Below are 17,221 nucleotides of genomic sequence, written 5' to 3' on the forward strand. Positions count from 1 at the left end.
TTCTGTGAGGTCAGTAGTTATGTCTCCTCTTCCATTTCTGATCTTATTTATTTGCATCCTCTCTCTTCTTCTTTTTGTCAATCTTGATAAGGGCCCATCAATCTTATTGATTTTCTCATAGACCCAACTTCTGGTCTTATTGATTTTCTCTATTGTTTTCATGTTTTCAATTTCATTTATTTCTGCTCTGATCTTTATTATTTCTTTCCTTTTGCTTGCTTTGGGATTAGTTTGCTGTTCTTTCTCCAGTTCTTCCAAGTGAACAGTTAATTCCTGCATTTTTGCCTTTTCTTCTTTTCTGATATAGGCATTTAGGGCAATAAATTTCCCTCTTAGCACTGCCTTTACTGCATCCCATAAGTTTTGATATGTTGTGTTTTCATTTTCATTCGCCTTGAGGTATTTACTAATTTCTCTTGCAATTTCTTCTTTGACCCACTCGTTGTTTAAGAGTGTGTTGTTGAGCCTCCACGTATTTGTGAATTTTCTGGCACTCTGCCTATTATTGATTTCCAATTTCATTCCTTTATGATCCGAGAAAGTGTTGTGTAAGATTTCAATCTTTTTAAATTTGTTAAGACTTGCTTTGTGACCCAGCATATGGTCTATCTTTGAGAATGATCCATGAGCACTTGAGAAAAAGGTGTATCCTGCTGATGTGGGATGTAATGTCCTATAAATGTCTGTTAAGTCTAGCTCATTTATAGTAATATTCAGATTCTCTATTTCTTTATTGATCCTCTGTCTAGATGTTATGTCCATTGATGAGATGGGGAATTGAAGTCTCCAACTATTATGGTATTTGTGTCTATTTCCCTTTTCAGTGTTTGCAGTGTATTCCTCACGTATTTTGGGGCATTCTGGTTCAGTGCATAAATATTTATGATTGTTATGTCTTCTTGTTTAATTGTTCCTTTTATTAGTATATAGTGTCCTTCTTTGTCTCTTTTAAATGTTTTATATTTGAAGTCTAATTTGTTGGATATTAGTATAGCCACTCCTGCTCTTTTCTGGTTGTTATTTGCATGAAATATCTTTTCCCAACCTTTCACTTTCAACCTGTGTTTATCTTTGGGTCTAAGATGTGTTTCCTGTAGACAGCATATAGAAGGATCCTGTTTTTTAATCCATTCTGCCAATCTATGTCTTTTGATTGGGGAATTCAGTCCATTAACATTTAGTGTTATTACTGTTTGGATAATATTTTCCTCTACCATTTTGCCTTTTGTATTATATATATCATATCTGACTTTCCTTCTTTCTACACTCTTCTCCATGCCTCTCTCTTCTGTCTTTTCGTATCTGACTCTAGTGCTCCCTTTAGTATTTCTTGCAGAGCTGGTCTCTTGGTCACAAATTCTCTCAGTGACTTTTTGTCTGAGAATGTTTTAATTTCTCCCTCATTTTTGAAGGACAATTTTGCTGGATATAGGAGTCTTGGTTGGCAGTTTTTCTCTTTTAGTAATTTAAATATATCATCCCACTGTCTTCTAGCTTCCATGGTTTCTGCTGAGAAATCTACACATAGTCTTATTGGGCTTCCCTTGTATGTGATGGATTGTTTTTCTCTTGCTGCTTTCAAGATCCTCTCTTTCTCTTTGACCTCTGACATTCTAACTAGTAAGTGTCTTGGAGAACGCTTATTTGGGTCTAATCTCTTTGGGGTGCGCCGCACTTCTTGGATCTGTAATTTTAGGTCTTTCATAAGAGTTGGGAAATTTTCAGTGATAATTTCTTCCATTAGTTTTTCTCCTCCTTTTCCCTTCTCTTCTCCTTCTGGGACACCCACAACACGTATATTTGTGCGGTTCATATTGTCCTTGAGTTCCCTGATCCCCTGTTCAAAATTTTCCATTCTTTTCCCAATAGTTTCTGTTTGTTTTTGGAATTCAGATGTTCCATCCTCCAAATCACTAATTCTATCTTCTGTCTCTTTGAATCTATCTATCATTGTAGATATCCATTGTTTTTTCCATCTTTTCTACTTTGTCCTTCACTTCCATAAGTTCTGTGATTTGTTATTTCAGTTTTTCTATTTCTTCTTTATGTTCAGCCCATGTCTTCTTCATGTCCTCCCTCAATTTATCGATTTCATTTTTGAAGAGGTTTTCCATTTCTGTTCGTATATTCAGCATTAGTTGTCTCAGCTCCTGTATCTCATTTGAACTATTGGTTTGTTCCTTTGACTGGGCCATATTTTCAATTTTTTTAGCGTGATCCGTTATCTTCTGCTGGCGTCTGCGCATCTAGACAGATTTCCCTGGGTATTGGATCCAAAAGTTTGGAAGATTTTCCTGTGAAATCTCTGGGTTCTGTTTTTCTTATCCTGCCCAGTAGGTGGCGCTCGTGGCACACATTTGTCTGCGGGTCTCACCAGTAAAAGGTGCTGTGGGTCCTTTAACTTTGGAAAACTCTCGCTGTCTGGGAGGTTCGCTAGCCGAAGCGGCTTGGAAGAGTGCCAGCCGGCCCGGGGTCCGAACGCGGGGAGGGTCGCTGGCCGCCGCAGCCCGGGAAAGCTCCCGTCCAAATTTCCTAGTCAGCCCGGGGCGCCAAGCGTGGCGGGAGGGCGCCAGCCGCAGCGGCCCGCCCCGGAGAGTGCACGTTCCCGGGGGGTCACGGGTTTGGAAGGGCCCCCCCCCGTCACTGTTCTCCGCGGCCTGGGGATTTCTGATCCAATTCTCTCAGTTGGTCCGGGGGGCCGTGCGTGGTGTGGGCGCCAGCCGCTGCGGTTTGAGGGGACCGCCTGTCCAATTCTCCCAGCCGGCCCGGGAAGGGGGAAGGGAGTGACTCTGGCCGCTTGCCGCCCCGCCCGGTGAAGCTCGCGCCCCTCGGCGATCTCACCAGAGCGGGTTCTCTCAGCCAGCCAGCCGTTCCAGAATGGGGTATGCTGTCTTTTTTATCTCTGTCGTGGCTTTGGGAGCTTTTCTGTATCATTTCTATTCCCCTAGTAGCTGTCCTGGAGGAGAAACTAAGATCCATGCGTCTTACTAAGCCGCCATCTTCTCCGGAAGTCCTGTTTGCATCTTGACATGCTTAGTTGTCTTCTGTTGCCTTCAAGGCTTGTCACTATCTTGATAGGGTCACTTTGTAAGTTGATTTTCTTCAGTAATCTAAAGCTTTGTATTTGTAGGATGGATGTGAAGTAGGTTGCAGGGTGTGGGGTGGGGCACAACAGTGTAGGGACAGGTTGTGGTGCAGGTGTAGACATAGGTTGGGTCTATTATGCTGGTGTCTATAAGCATTGGGGTCCAGGGCAGGGGGTCATGGTGGTTTGGTGCAGGGGCCATGGGGTGGGGAGCAGCTCAGGCAGGCCTTGGAGTGCAGGAGCAGGGTGTAGTATGGGGGACACAGAGGTAGGGCATTGTGGGAGGTGGAAGGAGGTAACTGTGCAGATGCACAGGGCTTGGTGTGCAGGCAGGATGTGGGTAGGTGGGTGGAGCGAAGGGAATGTGGGTATTGGGGTGTTGGGTAGGTGGCACAGAGGTTGGGGCACAAGGAGGGCAGGGTGTGGGTATGTCCTTTTGCAGGGGCAGTGGTACAGGGGGCCTGGAATATGGATGTGTGAGTGTGGCACAGGTTGTGGGGGTTATGGGATGTCAGTCAGGGGTGGATGATGTCAAGTGGGTGAGACCCTGGCACAGGTGTGCAGGTGTGGGGGAGGGGTGTTGGGGCAGAGATGCATGTATGTGCAAGGCGGGGGCTATGTTGCACAGATGTGCATGTGAGTACCTGTGAGGTGTAGGAGCAGGGCACTTGTGCATGGGGGTGGGGCAGGGGTGTGCACATATGCGGGGCAGGCGGTTTGGGTGGAGGGGTCATGAGGTTGGTGCATGTGCAGGTATACCCAGGAACCGGGTGGTTGAGGCTGAGTCACTTGGAGCATGGTGGGGAGGGGTGGGTAATGGGCTTAAGGTACATGGGGTGTGGGGTGAATAGCGGGTTATGGGATTGAGTCAGAATGCATGAGGGTAGCACATTCAAGGAACGTAGCTTGGCTTCCTTCCATGCCCCCACCCCCACCCCCACCCCACTCCCACCTTGTCCATGCACTCCTGAGTGCTCTGGCCTTCCATTTCAAAAGGGGCACTTTGGCTGTTTGCACTGGCTGCATGGACTCCAGTTCTCTGTGTCTCAGTTCTTCAACTTCTGCAGCCAGGGCTTCCCTATGTGGTGTAGAAGACCCTCCCAGGTCACTTACACCCTGAAATCTCCTTCCTAGTCGCCTTCCCATCCTTTCTCTAGCTGTTCCTTGGAGCAGCAGTGAACTTGACCTATCCTGTTCTGCCATCTTCCCGAACTCCCAGTCTTTTTTTTTCTTTAAACTTTTTTATTGTATAGTATAACATATATACAAAGCAAAGAAATAAACGAGCAATAGTTTAATAAACTAGCAAAGCTCTCTTCAACAAGTGGTTACAGGACAGATCCCAGAGTTTGTCATGGGCTGCCATATGATCTTCTCATATTTTTCCTTCTACCTACTCTAGGATATACGAGGCTAGAGGGCTTAAATACTTTTTAAAAATTTTATTAATAAAACCAATCAACATACAATATGAACATTCTTTTTTTCATTACATAGTTGTATATTCATCATCATGATCATTTCCTAGAACATTTGCATCAATTCAGAAGAAGAAATAAAAAGAAAACAGAAAAAAAGTTATACATACCATGCCCCTTACCCCTCCCTTTCATTGATCACTAGCATTTATCATCACAGTCAACTTTTTTTCCTTCTTTTTTTTTGTGAATAACAACACATATATACAAAAAAACTATAAATTTCCCAGCACAGCACCACAGTTAGTTGTAGAACGTATTTCAGACTTTGACACGGGTTACAATTTCACAATTTTAGGTTTTTACTTCTAGCTGCTCTAAAATATTGGAGACTAAAAGAGATATCAATTTAATGATTCAGCATTCATATTCATTTTTTAAGTCCTGTCTTCTATGTATAATTCCACCATCAGCTTTGATCTTTCCATACCACTCATTGGGGTTGTTTGGGTTATGGCAATTCTAAATTTTTTATATTGGAAGGGTCTGTCACTAATATGGGGTAGGGAGATGAAACTATCTGATGTTCTGGAGAGGCTGGGCTAGGTTTCAGGACTTATCTGGACCAGGGACCCATCTGAAGGTTGGACGTTTCTGGAAAGTTACTCTAGTGCCTGGAACCATATGAAATCTTATAAATTGCCCTATATGTTCTTTAGGATTGGCTGGAATGGTTCTGGTTGAGGATTGGCAGGTTATGATAGGTAGCAAGGTCTACCTGAAGCTTGCGTAAGAGCAACCTCCAGGGTAGCCTCTCGACTCTATTTGAACTCTCTCTCTGCCATTGATACTTTATTAATTACACTTCTTTCCCCCCATTTGGTCAGGATGGAATTGTTGATTCCACAGTGCCAGGTCTGGATTCATCCCTGGGAGTCATCTCCCATGTCGCCAGGGAGATTTCACCCCTGGATGTCATGTCCCATGTAGTGAGGAGGGCAATGATTTCACTTGCAGAGTTAGGTTTAGAGAGACTGCGAACTCCCAGTCTTTTAAATTTTATTGGGACTTGGTTTGTGACCCAGTATGAGGTCTGTCCTGGAGAATGATCCATGTGCACTTGAGAAGAATGTATATCCTGTTGTTTGGGGGGTACAGTGTTCTGTATATATCTGTTAGGTCTAGTTCTTTTATCATACTATTCAAATTCTCTAATTCCTTATTAAGCCTCCATCTAAATGTTCTATCTGTTAATGCAAGTGGTGTATTGAAGTTTCCAAGTATTATTTTAGGAAAATCTGTCTCTCCCTTTAGTTTTTTAATTTTTTAAAAAAGTTTTTTATTTACATGGGGAGGCACTGGGAATCGAACCCAGGTCTCTGGCACAGCAGGCAAGAACTCTTCCACTGAGCCACCGTTGCGTACCCTCTCCCTTCACTTTTGCCAGTGTTTTCCTCATGTGTTTTGGGACACTGTGGTTAGGTGCATAAATATTAATGATTGTTTTTTCTTCTTGATGGATTGCCCCTTTAATTGATATATAATATCCTTCCTTGTCTCTTATAACATTTGAGTTATAGTCTATTTTTTCTAATATAGTATAAATGATGCTAGTTTTGAGTGGGAACTAGAAAAAGTGGAGGCTCTACAGTTCCAAGCTTCTGTGCAAGCTGCTCTGCCATTTGGGCCACATGATCCAACAGCTCAAATGGGGCTGGAAGTTTCAGTGGCAAAGAGCAATGCTGTTTGAACCATTGACAGGCACCTATAGGAGAACCACAGCACAGATACTTAGGATTTTGGAGCAGAGCCCTGCCAACCTCTGCAGATAACTACTCTCATTTTGAGAAACAGCTTTTAGCCTGATACTAGTTCTACATAAAGTCCAAACACTAAACTATGGGCTATCAAGTTACCATGAGACCTGATTTGTCCATGATGAACTAAGTATTGTCTGATCCACCAAGTCATAGGGTTGAGTATGCACAGATCATTTCATCATCAAATGGAAGTGGGATATATGAAATTGGGCTCAACAACCCTGTAGGCACAAGTAAGTTCCATGCAGAAGTGGCCCAAATGCCTTTGACCCCTGTGCTCATTTGAAAGTATTATGTACTCCAGAAAAGCCAGGTTTTAATCTTGATTCAGTCTTGTCGGAACAACTGTTTCTTTTAATCCTAATTCAATATTATAGGGCAGAAACTTTTATTAAATTATCTCCATGGAGACGTGACATACCTACCTGTGAGTGTAATCTTTTGATTAGATGGAGATGTGGTTCCATCTATTCTAGGTGGGTCTTGGTTAGATTATTAGAATCTTTAAAAGAAGAAACAGTTTGGAGAAACCTGAGAAATGACAGAAGTCTCAGAGCTGACAGAAACTTCAGAGCAGAGCTAGTACAGATGCAGTCATGTTGAGAACAGAGACACAGATGTTTGGAGGTGCTTGGAGTCCAGCATACATTGCCATGAGATGTTAAGCAAGCCAGAACCTGGAGTGAGTCAAGGGAAGCCAAGAGGTGAAAGCCAGCCCCAGAGATGCAAAGTGAGAAACCCACACATGGACAGAGACTGAAAGCAGCAGAGCCCAGGAGGAAGGGACCGGCAGAGGCCAGCCACGTGACTTCCCAGCTGAGGAGAAGAACACTGTGACCTGGTCTATGGTGTTTCTTCATGATATGCACATAACACCCAAAAGTGGACAGCTGCAGCAGTACACCCTTTCCTGGGGCTTTCTTTAAGGGCAGTGGTGAAGGGAATTCCTCCCAGTGAGTAGCACATTGAGCAGTGAACCTGGTTATTCATTTTGCTTAGAAGGATAAATGGCTAGAAAGTGCATTTATATACTGATTCATAGGCTGTGGCCAGTGGTTAGGCTGTATGTTCAAGGACTTGGAAGGAACATGATTGGAAAGTTGGTGACAAAGAGCTCTGGGGAGGAGGTATGTGGAGAGACATTACTGAATAGGTGAGAAACATGAAGATATTTGGGTCTCATGTAAATGTTTAACAGAGATTCACTTCAGCAGAGGAGGACTTTAATAATCAAATTGATAGGATGACCCATTCTGTGGATACCAGTCGGCGTCTTTCCCAGCGACTCCTGTCATCACCCAATGGGCTCATGAACAAAGTGATAATGGTGGTAGTGATGGAAGTTATGCATGGGCTCAGCAACATGATATGCACTCACCAAAGCTGACCTGGCAGTAGCCACTTTTGAGTGCACAATCTGCCAGTAGCAGAGACTAACACTTATTCCCCAATATGGCACCATTCCCCAAGGTGATCGGCCTGCTACCTGGTGGCCATCATGGAAGGGGCAGTATTTTGTTCTTAGTGCAATAGACACATGCTCTAGTCACATTTGTCTTCCTTTAATGTGATGCTTCTGCCAGAACTAACATCCATGGACTTACAGAATGACTTTCCACAATCATGATATTCCATACTGCATTGCTTCTGATCAAGAAATCACTTTGCAAAAAAGGAATGGGGGTGGGTACATGCTCAAGGAATTCACTGGTCTTACCATGTTCCCCATAATCCTGAGGCAGCTGGATTAATAGAATGGTGGAATGGCCTTTGAAAGACACAATTACAGCACCAACTGGGTGGCAATACCTTACAGGATATATTCTCCAGGAGGATGTATATGCTCTAAATCCGCATCTGCTCTATAGTGCTGTTTCTTATGTAGCCAACATTCACAGGTTCGAGAATCAAAGGGTGGAAATGGGAGCAGTACCACTCATTATTAACCCAAGTGATCCACTAGGAAAATTTGTCCTTCCTTTCCTCATGACTTTAAGCCCTGCTCTTCTATAGGCCTTAGTTTCAAAAGAAAGAATGCTTCCACCAAATGACACGACAGTGGTAGCAATGAATTGGAAGTTCAGACTGTCACCCATACTTTGGGCTCCTCATGCCTCTGAATCAACAGGCAGACAAAGAAATTACTAAACTGACTGGGGTAATTTATCCTAATTATTAAAGGGAAATAGGACTGCTACTTCACGATAGAAGTAAAGAAGAGTTTGCCTGGAATATAGGTGATCCCCTAAGTCTTCTCTTAGTGCTTCTGTTATGATTTATAAGCTACAGGAACATGACATACCAGAAATGGATTGGCTTTTTTTTGTATGTTGTTTTGTTAACAAATTTTTTTATTTTTATTTTTTTTGCATGGGCAGGCACTGGGAATCGAACTCGGGTCTCTGGCATGGCAGGCAAGAATTCTGCCATTGAGCCACTGTCGTACCGCTCTTGGATTGGCTTTTTAAAAGGAATTTATTAAGTTGCATATTTATAGTTCTAGGGCTGTGAAAATGTCCAAATGAAGGCATCCAGGAAAAGATACCTTGGTTCATGAAGGCTGCTGATATTCAGGGTTTCTCTCTCAGCTGGAAAGGCACATGTGATATCTGCTAGCTTTCTCTCCTATAGAATCTTCAGTGTCTTCCCCAGGGCTCTGTCCATTCTTTGGCTCTGTTGGTCTGGTGGCTCTAAAACTTTTTCCAAAGTGGTTCCCTCTTAAAGGGCTCCAGTAAGCAACCCCACCTTGAATGGGTGGAGACACATCTCCATGGAAACCATCTAATCAAAAGTTAACCATCCGCAATTGGGTGGGTCACATCTCCATGGAAACAATGAAAAAACTCACACCCAGCAACATTGACTGATGATTAAATAACTTGACTTTCCTGGGGTACACCACAGATTCAAACCAGCACAACTTCCATGCCCTGTGATTAAAGTTAATGGAAAACTGCAACAACTCAATCTGTGCATGACTGCTAATGGCCCAAACCCTTCAGAAATGAAGATTTGGATCACCCCACCAGGTGAAGAGACAAGGACAGCTAAAGCTCTTGCTGAGGGTAAAGGAAATATGGAATGGGCAGTGGAAGAAAGTAGATAAGTATGAGCTGTGTTTATATGACCAGTTGCAGAAATAAGGGCTGATTATGAATCTTTCTTGTTTTGTTATGAATATGTTTATATATATACACACACACAGAGACGTAAAGCAAATATTTCATTTTCTTCCCTTAACATATAACATAAGATGTATTAACTTTATGTCATAGTATTTAAGTTACAAAATATCAAGATTAAGAGTGAATCTCATCCAAGGACTTGTACCCTCTTCTGGGGAAAGTGTTAGGACATTTCTGGTTTTAGGCAAGGTCATTGAATTATGGTAGGTGAAAGAATGACTGTTTCCATTTTGGGATTTTGTATGTTTTGTGGAGATGTTTATGTCGCCAAATCAATAAGGGGTGGATTGTGATGGTTAAGTTCACGTATCAACTTGGCTAGATTATGATGTCCAGTTGTTTGGTCAAGAAAGCACTGGCCTAATTATTACTGGGAAGTTACTTTGGCATTTAAATCATTAGTCAATTGATAGCATCTTTGGTCAATTACATCTACAATCAACAACAGAGATTGCCTTTAGCAATGAGAAAGCTCTCAGTCTATCAGTTGAGGGCCTTAAAGGAAGAAGTGATGATTTTGGCTGTCAGAATTTCTGTTTCTACTTCAGCCAACCACCTTCTTCTGGGGAGTTCACTGAAACCTTCATCAGAGTCCCCAACTTGCAGCTTTCCCTATGGAATTTGAACTTGCCAGTCCCCACAGTTTCATGAGCTAATTCCTATAATGAATTTCATAATACATACATTATATAAATATCTTCTCAGTCCTGAATGCTATTATATTCATGATGTACTATCCCTTTATATTTTGTTGTATTTGACTTGGTATATTTTAATAAGGATTTTTGTATCTATGTTCTTGAAGGTTACTGCTTATAGTTTCTTTTTGTAATATTTTCAGGCTTTTCTTTTATTACTAGAGTAATAATGGCCCTCCATAATGAATAGGGAAGTATTTTCTGAAAGAGGTTGCGTAGAATTTGTATTATTTCTTCCTCAAGTATTTGTGATTCCTCAAGTGTTTAACGTCATCAGTTAAGCCATCTGGACCTGGAGCTTTCCTTGTGGGAAGAATTTTATTTCTCAATTTCTTTTTTAGGCATGGAGCTATTCAGATTTTTTATTTCTTCACATTCTCATTCTGGAAATTTTCATCTTTCAGGCAATTTATTCATTTCATCTACATTGTTGAAATTATTGATATAAAATTGTTCATGATATTTCCTTCATGATATTTTAATGTTTGTAGACTCTGTAATGATGTTCTCTTTTTTGCTACTAGATATTGATAACTTGAGTCTTCTCTTAGTTTTTCTTAATCAGTCTATCTAGAATCTTATCAATGTAATTGATCTATTCAAAGAATTAGCTTTTTGATTTAATTTTTCTTGTGCTTGTTTCCTATTTTATTTTTTCAATCTAGACTTGATTATTCCTTCCTTCTTCTTACTTTACATATAATTTGCATATATTTCTTTTCTAGCTTCCAAAATGGAAGGTTCTATTGTTGGGTTTACATCTTTCTCCTTTTCTATTATAAATATTTAAAGCTGTAAATTTCTCTCTAAGCAGAACGTTTGTGGTACTTTGTAAATGTTGATATGTCATGTTTATTATTTGACTCAAAAATATTTTAAAGTTTTCTTCATGATTCCTACTTGGGCTCATGAATTCCTTAAAAGTGAGTTGTCTAATTTCCAAATATTTGGCATTTTCTTGAAATGTCATTGTTGTAATTATATTTCATTTTAGTCAGAAAATGTAATCTGTTTTAGATTGCAATCTTTTGAAATACATTGACTTACTTTAGCATATGCTCTTGCTTTTTGAACATGCCATATGAATTTAAAAATAATGTGTATTCTTCAGTTAGCATTGTTATTGTCATATATATGATATCAAAATGATATCAACTCAATATAACTTTATGAATTTTGCTTATGGCCATATGTCTTTCAAAGTAATTAAAAGTGAGGGAAAAAAGTATATGTGTGTGTACATGGGTTTGGGGGATGTTCATGTTTTATTTGTCTACACATTTACCATTTATGGTAGCCATTTTTTTCCTCATAAATTTGAGTAACAATCTAGTGTCATTTCCCTTCAGTTTGGAAAACTTTCTTTATTATCTCTAATATCACAGTTCTGCTGGCAACAAAATATCTGCATTTTATTTAAATTTTTATATTTAATTTCTCTTTCATTTTTGAAGGGTAAATTCTTTGGATACATAATTCTTGGTTATTGTGTTTATTTCTTTTCTCCAGCAGTTGAAATATGTCATTCCAATTTTTTATGGTCTTCGTTATTTTGATGTGAAGTCAGCTGTTAATCATATCATGTTCCCCGCCCCCCATATAAAATATGTCATCTTTCTCTGGCTGCTTTAAGAATTTTATCTTTGGCTTTGAGCATTTTCACTGTGATGGTTTTTCCTGCCTGGGAATTACTGAGTTTTGTAAATCAATGTTTTTTACAAATTTCTACACAATTTGGAATGTTTTCTAGGCCATTATTCCTTTAGAACTTTTTATGCTCTTTTCTTTCCCTCTCTTCTTCTCTAATCATTCCAACTATACTTAGTTCTGTATCTCTTGATAGTGTCCCACTTGATGCTCTGTTCATTATTTTTCAATCCTTTTTCTCTTTGTTCTTCAGGTTGGATGGTTTTTATTGATCTCTTTTGAAGTTTATTGATCCTTTATCCTGACACCTCAGTCTGTTGTTGGGCCTACCTAGTGACTTTTTCATTTAAGTTACTAGTATATTCATTCATTTAATGCACCTTTTGATTCTAGACATTTTTGTAGTTTTCACTTCTCTGTTGAGATTCTCTAACTGCTCATTCATTAAGACCATTATTTGAACTTATTACAATAGCTGGTTTGAAGTGTTTGTGTCCTAAATCCAACATCTGAGCCTCCTTGGAGTCTGATTCCTTGGAGTCCATTTCTATTGGCCCTTATTTTTCCCGAGTCTAGTCGCACTTTTCTGTTTCTTTGTATGTCTAGTAATTTTTGTTTGAAAGGTGGAAATTGTAGAAATACAATGTAATGAATGGATTCTATTCAACCTTTTTAGTATTTTTTGGTGTGTTATTATTATTAGGCAATTAACTTTCTTGGATTCAAAGAAAAACTTTGTCTCCCCTGTGATGTGTAATTGTTGATTTCTCTGCTCAGTTTTTATGACTTTCAACTAATTTTTTAGATACCCACTTGGTAAAGTGACAGAACTAACATGGTGCAGCTCTAAAGGATAGATTCCTCTCTGGTCTTTTTTTTTTCTTTTTTTTTTTGATGCCTACATTATATTCTCCCCAACATATGTATAGTATAGTAGTCAACCTGTGATTTGGCCAGAATTTGTACCCAGATTTGGAGGCTTTCATCCTTTTGCCATTCTCTTGCTTACACATTTTTCCTTTGAAATTTCTCCTGTTCTCTGCCATCCTAAGCCTGTAAGTTAGCTGATGCTTTCCTTTACCCTAGCCTGGGAGGGGACAGCAATGTTGGGGCACATTCTCAGGCACCATAACTGCAAACTCATACTTCTTTCCTCTTCCAGTTGCAATTGTTTTAAAGTACACTCCCTTCTGGTTTCTGGTTTAGGGTGCTTTTCAATTCCTATAGCTTATATGTATGTATGTATATATATATTTAATATATATGTTAGATTTTATCATTATTATCTTTCATGTAGCCACTTAACTCAGTCACCATTACTAGAAGCATTTATGTTTCTCTTTAATCTTTATCTTCTTTGTGAAATGACCACAATATAGGTAGCTAAATGCCCTGTTTTATTAATGTATTCCCATTGCTTAACACATAATAAGCGTTTAAAAATATTATGTGATTAAATAAATTCAGTCTGCTACTGCAGTCATACAGTTGATCCCTTAGTTGTATATTCACAAATGCTTGCTGTTTTTATTTACCTTCTCATTGCCCCAATCACAGGGGCTGCCCCATTTAAGAGTTAGTCTTCATTTTTTAAGACAGAACTTGTGGTCATTTGCTGGAACAGCAAGTGAAGCAACCATGTTTATTAAATAGAGTCTTTCTTGTACTTGATTCACTTATCAGTTATAAGTAAATCGCTTGCCTTTGTTTCAACCTCTAGAAAAAAATAATATACTCCCGGTGAGTATTGCCAGTGGCCTTGGAGATTCTCAGAGGAAAGGGGCTTCTAGCTTTTAGTGGATGTGCCTCAACAACCACAAGGCATTTTGCTTCTTTCTCAGGGCTTGCTGTATGCTCCAAATCCACACACTGTCCCTTGCTCAAGTGAGCAGTGAGCCTCCCCTCCAACCTACACTTCGGACCAGGAGCCCATCCTAAAGTCAATACCACAACATCCAGGCACAAGCTTATTTAGGAATCAGATGCATTTTACTCAGGTCAGGTAATCACTAAGTAAACAAACCAAAAAGGAAAAGCAAACCTGAAATCTTCCCTTATAGAAAGAACATAGCTGATATCTCTCAGACCACACCTGGTTTTGCTTCTTGCTTTGCTTTCTTGCATTTCTGTATTGGACAAGAGATGGTTATCTACCGGGAATATAATGCTAGTAGTGGGGGCTGGAAGGAGAGGCAGTGTGTCTGCATTAAACATAAGTAATTCTTATGACAGTTTTGTACGTTAGCAATCACATCCAATTTTGCACTTTACTTTTAGGTACTCACACGAAGAGTTCTATATAGGTGTTACCGGCTTCGTGTTGGGAATGTTATATATTTAAACAGTTTGCAGTTAATTAAGAGTATTGACTTGGAACTAAATCAGTGGTCTCACACAACATCTGTGCTCTCCTCCTGTCTGTGTATTTAGATGGCGTCTATCACTGTGATATCTAAGCACACAGAAAATCTAATTAGACTAATTTCAATTTCCTCTGTGAGGGAGAAGGCTGTTCTTCTCTTCCAAGCTCTCTCTGCCAGAGCCTTCTTGAAGGAAGTCATTGCTAGTCTTTGGAGAGAAAGGAATTGAAAGGGAGCCTCAAGCGAAAAACAGCATTTAGCAACCTTACTTGAAAGTTGGGCTTCTCACTTTTGGAAGTTTTTCTAGTTTGTGAACAGCACCAGAAATGGGCGGTCACTGCTAAAGAGTCTGAGAACAAGAATAAAGAAAGGATGATTGAAAATGTCTTTGCAGAGCCATGCAGTGGCTCAGCAGGCAAGAATGCTTGCCTGCCATGCCAGAGGACCCGGGTTCGATTCCCAGTGCCTGCCCATGTTAAAAAAAAAAATGTCTTTGCAAACTCTCTGTTAATGAATTAGCTGATAGATTATGCTGGTAGGATTTGCTCATAGAAAGTGCTCACTATATCCCAGGCAATCACCGCCTAAATAGATACACAGATTTTATTTATCAAAGAAGCATAAATAAAGACAGTGTTCTCTTTCCAACAATGAACAAATACTGTTCTCCCATCCGTGGGTTTCTGTTAACATTCCAACATCTTAATTTCTGTGTCGAGGAGAGCTGCCTGATTTCATTGGTTTTCAATGCCTTGCCTGCAGCTAGAGGTATGGATAAGGCAGCAGCAAAATCATTATGTGCTCCATTTTGCAGTTTTGTTAACAACACACAGGCTACTCTTCAGAAGTAAGTCTGAAGGAATAAATCTGTGCACAGGCACAGAATTGCAGTCACAAAGCAGAGCTTGTTAGGTGGAAAAAACAGGACCAGAGATGATCAAATGTGTTTGACCGAGCTGGGGCAGCAGCTCTTTTGCTGGAGTGGGAGGGAAGAGGGTGGTGGTAAAAAATAAAAATCACCCCTTCACCTCACCTCAAATCACAAATCAAAACAGCATGGCTAGTTGTTACCAAGTTTTTAATGTCAAGATTGTTTTTCCACTCTTTGCTTAGAATTTGTGTTATTTGGAGTATCCAAGAAAGTAGTGGAAATGTTTGGCTTGGAATGCTGAGACCAGGTCCATTCAAACGGAAGGAATTTTAAAATTTACTCTTTCAGGTAATGAGAATTAAAAGCATATTTGTCTTGGCATTAGGGAGAATTTGGAAGAGAAAATTGGATACCAGGATGGATAGGGTGGCAGTGTCTGGGACTTTGGCTTGCCTGCAACCCCCTCTCTGAATGTGGAGAAGCATCCTGGGGGCTCTCTGCTTGCCCGTCCAGGATCACATTAAAGAGATCAGTGGGTACCAGCACCTAAGGGTGTGCCAGACTGTCAAGAAAATGACTGCTGACAAAAGCCAATCCTTTACCCTTACCGTCTCAGAGGTCTGGCCTTGGAGCAAAGGCATCTTTCCAGAGCTAAGGTTCTGAAGAGAGTGCTCATGTGGCCGTGCCACAAATATGAACATTGGACATTGCCAAGTATGAATGATCACAAGGGAGGGGAGCCGTGTCCTTCCCCCACCCCTTTTCTCAGCATCACTTAGCAACATCATAGCTAACTGACACTGTCTCCATCAGGGCCTCCTAAATCTAGATGAACCATTTCACTGTATTGCTCTTCAAATGAACACAGGGATGGTTTGTAAACTTAGGCCTTGGACCGCCTCAGCTGACCTCCTAGATTTAGAAAACCCAGACAGATTTCAGGCTTTCTTTGGGATGGTGTGGATTCCCTTTTAGTTTGTTTCCCTTCTCTACCCAAAAGTGCCTGTATGTATTCGTGTGCTTGGATGCAGCCTCCCCAGGAGCTAGTAACTGGTAGGGGAGTCCAACTTCTCTCTGCCGGCGACTCCTTGCATGATCTTCCATATTTTGTTAAGTTTCTGTCTGTAAAATATATAACATTCAGGCTCTTTTGATGACAACAGGGCCAATGTTTAATTTGAGCCATAAAAACTCTGAGACTGTTTAACTTTCAGCTTTTCTATTATGTGATACAACTACTACGTCATACATTTAGGCTACAATGCTTTTGGAATAATTCAGTATTGAGTCCTTCAAAAACAAGATGTATCAGATTCCTGAGGTCATGCAGGGACAGGGGCAAGAAATAGGTTCAAGCTTTTTTTCAGTGAAGAAGAAAAATAATACCCTATTCTCCACATGAGTTCTCAACAGTTGAAGAAATAAAAGTATGACATACAGGAAACCAAAATATCACTTTTACTATCCCAATACTGGAGAATATATCTATGTCTGCAGGCAACAAGATCTCATAATATATAGCCCTGAATTTACAGAGACTTATCTAATTAATCCCATTGGCTGGATCACTGCTGGTCCTCACAAATGAGAGCCTGTCCCTATAAAATTTGTGGTATGGACAAGCAGGGCAAAAGGTTTGCTTCCTCTAGATTGCTAGCTCTTAGGAGCAGGGAGAGGAAAAGGCTTGGAAACATGCTTAGTTTCTTTTACCCAAATGACTGATTCTACCCCCTCCCAGGGCACTGAGTCATCAATGGAAAGAGGCCAGGGGTGCTTTGCTAGCAAAGTCCCCTCCATGTTGAAGGAAACTTCAGGAGTGGGAAGGAAGCATTCACTTCCAGTGTGAGATGGTTCTGGAGCATACAGATTCTAGAGGATAACTGGATATTTTCAAGAAGATCTCTTATTTATTTTTATACCTCCCCCCAGGGGAGGCAGTGTTTCCTAATCATCTGCTACCCTTAGGGATTCTAGAAACTTGGTACCCAAGGATTTTGCTAGGTCAGCTTGGGGACTATGTCAGTCTTTCCATAGGTCAGAAGGCATCAAAAGGCATTAACCCATTCACCCTAGTATTAATCTTGGATTTCATTTTGGTTTATTCAAATCTATTCATTCTATTCTGAATTTTGGAGGG

The 17,221-nt window shown here is 40.4% G+C and overlaps 1 long non-coding RNA gene across 2 annotated transcripts in view; it reads left to right on the forward strand.

The window, feature by feature from the left end:
- Positions 1 to 10,994: 10,994 nt before the first annotated feature.
- Positions 10,995 to 17,221, forward strand: part of LOC143662666 (uncharacterized) — a 41,828-nt gene continuing 35,601 nt past the window's right edge. For both annotated transcript variants that reach the window (XR_013165529.1, XR_013165530.1), the window contains exon 1: positions 10,995 to 11,129. This is a non-coding gene — a long non-coding RNA (uncharacterized LOC143662666). The remainder of the gene's footprint in view (positions 11,130 to 17,221) is intronic.

The sequence above is a fragment of the Tamandua tetradactyla genome, chromosome 18 (assembly GCF_023851605.1).
Source record: "Tamandua tetradactyla isolate mTamTet1 chromosome 18, mTamTet1.pri, whole genome shotgun sequence".
In the NCBI taxonomy this organism is placed as follows: domain Eukaryota; kingdom Metazoa; phylum Chordata; class Mammalia; order Pilosa; family Myrmecophagidae; genus Tamandua; species Tamandua tetradactyla.